A 4,096-nucleotide genomic window follows, 5' to 3' on the forward strand; every position below is an offset into this window, starting at 1 on the left:
GGGGAATGGGAAGGGGAAGAGGAAGGGGGATCCATAGGGAATGGGAATGGGAAGGAGAATGGGAATGGGAAGGGGAAATGGAAGGGGAAGGGGATGGGGCTCCATAGGGAATGGGAAGGGGAATGGGAAGGGGAATGGGAATGGGATCCATAGGGAATGGGAAGGGGAATGGCAATCCATTGGGAATGGAATGGGAAGGGAATGGGAATGGGATCCATAGGGAACGGGAATGGGAGGAGGAATGGGAATGGGAAGGGGAAAGGGAAGGGGAAGGGGAATGGGGCTCCATAGGGAATGGGAAGGGGAATGGGAATGGGAATGGGATCCATAGGGAATGGGAAGGGGAAGGGGAATGGCAATCCATTGGGAATGGAATGGGAAGGGGAATGGGAATGGGATCCATAGGGAACGGGAATGGGAGGAGGAATGGGAATGGGAAGGGGAAAGGGAAGGGGAAGGGGAATGGGGCTCCATAGGGAATGGGAAGGGAATGGGAAGGGGAAGAGGAAGGGGGATCCATAGGGAATGGGAATGGGAAGGGGAATGGGAATGGGAAGGGGAAATGGAAGGGGAATGGGAATGGGAACGGAAAGGGAAAGGGGAATGGGAATGGGAAGAAGAAGGGAGGGGAAATGGGAATGGGAATGGGAAGGGAGGGAATGGGAAGGGGAAGGGAGGGGGAAGGGGAGTGGGGATCCATAGGGAATGGGAAGGGGAATGGGAAGGGGAAGGGGAAGAGGATGGGAAGGGGAAGGGGGATAGGATTGGGAAGGGGAAGGGGAATGGGAATGGGGATCCGTTGGGAATGGGAATGGGAACGGAAAGGGAAAGGGGAATGGGAATGGAAGAGGAGTGGGAAGGGGAAGAGGAAGGGGAATGGGAAGGGGAAGGAAAAGGAGAAGGGAAGTGGGAAGGAGAAGGGGAATGGGGAGGGGGAACGGGAATGGGAAGAAGGGAATGGGAAGGGGATGGGGGTCTGGGAATGGGGAGTCCATTGGGAATGGGGAATCCACTGGGAATGGGGGGTCTAGAAATGGGGGAGTCCATTGGGAATGGGGGGGACATTGGGAATGGGGAATCCACTGGGAATGGGGGGTCTAGAAATGGGGGAGTCCATTGGGAATGGGGGGACATTGGGAATAGGGGGTTGGAATGAGGGAGCCCAAGGGGTTGGGGGGGTCCCGGGGTCTGGGGGGGTCCCATGTTTTGGGGGGGATCCCATTTTTTGGGGGGATTCCCGTATTTTTGGGGGGATCCCACATTTGGGGGCTCCCATTTTTTGGGGGGGTCTCTTTCCTTGGGAAGGTCCCATTTTGGGGGGTCCCATATTGGGGAGGTCTCATTTTAGGGGTCCCATTTTGGGGGGATTCTCATGTTTTTGGGGGGATTCCCATATTTTGGGGGGTTCCATTTTGGGGGGGTCCCATATTGGGGGGATTCCCATGTTTTGGGGGGGTTTCCATGTTTTTGGGGGGTCCCATTTTGGGGGAGATTTCCATATTTTTGGGGTGTTCCCAAGTTTTTTGGGGGATTCTCATGTTCTTGGGGATCCCATTTTTGGGGGGCTCCCATTCTTGGGGGGGTTCCATTTTTGGGGGGGCTCCCATGTTTTTTGGGGGGATTCCCGTTTTTTGGGGGGGATTCCCAGTTTTTTGGGGGGTTCCATTTTGGGGGGATTCCCATTTTTTTGGGGGGGATTCCCATTTTTTGGGGGGAGGATTCCCATGTTTTGGGGGGATCCCATTTTGGGGGGATTCCCATGTTTTGGGGCAAATTCCCAGTTTTTGGGGGATGTTCCATTTTTTGGGGGATTCCCATAGTTTTGGGAGATTCCCAGGTTTTTTTTGGGGGGTCCCATTTTTGGGAGGTTCCATTTTTGGGGTATTTCCATGTTTTGGGGGGGATTCCCACATTTTTGAGGGGTCCCATTTGGGGGGGATTCCCACTTTTTTGGGGTGTTCCCATATTTTTAGGGGTATTCCCATATTTTGGGGGGGATTCCCAGGTTTTTTGGGAGGATTCCGAGGTTTTTCGGGGGGATTCCCATTTTTGGGGGGGCTTCCCATATTTTGGGGGGGATTCCCATGTTTTTGGGTGTGTTCCCATGTCTTTTGGGGGATATTCCCATATTTTGGGGGGGATTCCCAGGTTTTTTGGGGGGATTCCCATGTTTTGGGGGGGGATCCCATTTTTGGGGTGTTCCCATGTTTTGGGGGGGTGTTCCCATGATTTTGGGGGTATTCCCATATTTTTGGGGGATCCCAGTTTTTTTGGGGGGATTCCCAGGTTTTTGGGGAGGATTCCGAGGTTTTTTGAGGGGATTCCCATGTTTTGGGGGGGGATCCCATTTTGGGGGTGTTCCCATGTTTTTGGGGGTGTTCCCATGTTTTATGGGGGTATTCTCATATTTTTGGGGGGATTCCCAGGTTTTTTGGGAGGGATTCCCAGGTTTTTGGGGAGGATTCCGAGGTTTTCTGGGGGGATTCCCATGTTTTGGGGGAATCCAATGTTTTTTGGGGGATCCCATTTTTGGGGTGTTCCCATGTTTTTTGGGGGGTATTCCCATTTTTTGGGGGGGATTCCAGGATTTTGGGGGGATTCCCATGTTTTTGAGGTGTTCCCATGTTTTTGGGGGGATTCCCAGTTTTTGGGGGGAGGATTCCCATGTTTTTGGGGGGATCCCATTTTTGGGGTGTTCCCATGTTTTTGGGGGTGTTCCCATATTTTTGGGGGATATTCCCATATTTTTGGGGGGATTCCCATGTTTTTTGGTGGAGATTCCCAGTTTTTTGGGGAGGATTCCATGTTTTTGGGGGTGTTCCCATGTCTTTTGGGGGATAGTCCCATATTTTGGGGGGGATTCCCAGGTTTTTGGGGAGGATTCCCCGGTTTTTGGGGGTTCCCGTTTTTGGGGGTATTCCCATGTTTTTGGGGGTGTTCCCATATTTTTGGGGGTATTCCCATATTTTTGGTGGAGATTCCCAGGTTTTTGGGGAGGATTCCCATTTTTTTGGGGAGGATTCCCATGTTTTTGGGAGGATCCCATTTTTGGGGTGTTCCCATGTTTTTTGGGGGGTGTTCCCATGTTTTTGGGGGATATTCCCATATTTTTGGGGGTATTCCCACGTTTTTGGGGGGGATTCCCAGTTTTTTGGGGAGGATTCCCATGTTTTTGGGGGTGTTCCCATGTCTTTTGGGGGATAGTCCCATATTTTGGGGGGGATTCCCAGGTTTTTGGGGAGGATTCCCATGTTTTTGGGGGGGTTCCCGTTTTTGGGGGTATTCCCATGTTTTGGGGGTGTTCCCATGTTTTATGGGGGTATTCCCATATTTTGGGGGGGATTCCCAGGTTTTTTGGGAGGATTCCGAGGTTTTTCGGGGGGATTCCCATTTTTGGGGGGGCTTCCCATATTTTGGGGGGGATTCCCATGTTTTTGGGGGGATTTCCATATTTTTGGGGTGTTCCCATGTCTTTTGGGGGATATTCCCATATTTTTGGGGGGATTCCCATATTTTTGGGGTGTTCCCATGTTTTTAGGGGGATTCTCAGTTTTTTGGTGGAGATTCCCAGTTTTTTGGGGGTATTCCCAGTTTTTTGGGGAGGATTCCCAGGTTTTTGGAGGTATTCCCATATTTTTGGGGGATATTCCCATATTTTTGGGGGGATTCCCATGTGTTTTGGTGGAGATTCCCAGTTTTTTGGGGAGGATTCCCATGTTTTGGGGGTGTTCCCATGTCTTTTGGGGGATAGTCCCATATTTTGGGGGGGATTCCCAGGTTTTGGGGGGTTCCCGTTTTTGGGGGTATTCCCATGTTTTTGGGGGGATTCCCAGTTTTTGGGGGGATTCCTAGGTTTTTGGGGGAGGATTCCCATGCTTTTGGGGGGGATCCCATTTTGGGGGGCATTGCCAGGTTTTTGGGGGGAATTCCCAGGTTTTGGGGGGTCCCCGTTTTTGGGGGTATTCCCATGTTTTTGGGGGGTATTCCCATATTTTTGGGGGGTATTCCACGTTTTTGGTGGAGATTCCCAGGTTTTTGGGGGGGATTCCCAGTTTTTTTGGGGGGAATTCCCATGTTTCGGGGTGTTCCCGTTTAC

The sequence above is a fragment of the Tinamus guttatus genome, unplaced genomic scaffold, assembly GCF_059628265.1.
Source record: "Tinamus guttatus ecotype Peru unplaced genomic scaffold, ASM5962826v1 Tinamus_guttatus_pri_ptg000567l, whole genome shotgun sequence".
NCBI classification, from domain to species: Eukaryota; Metazoa; Chordata; class Aves; order Tinamiformes; family Tinamidae; genus Tinamus; species Tinamus guttatus.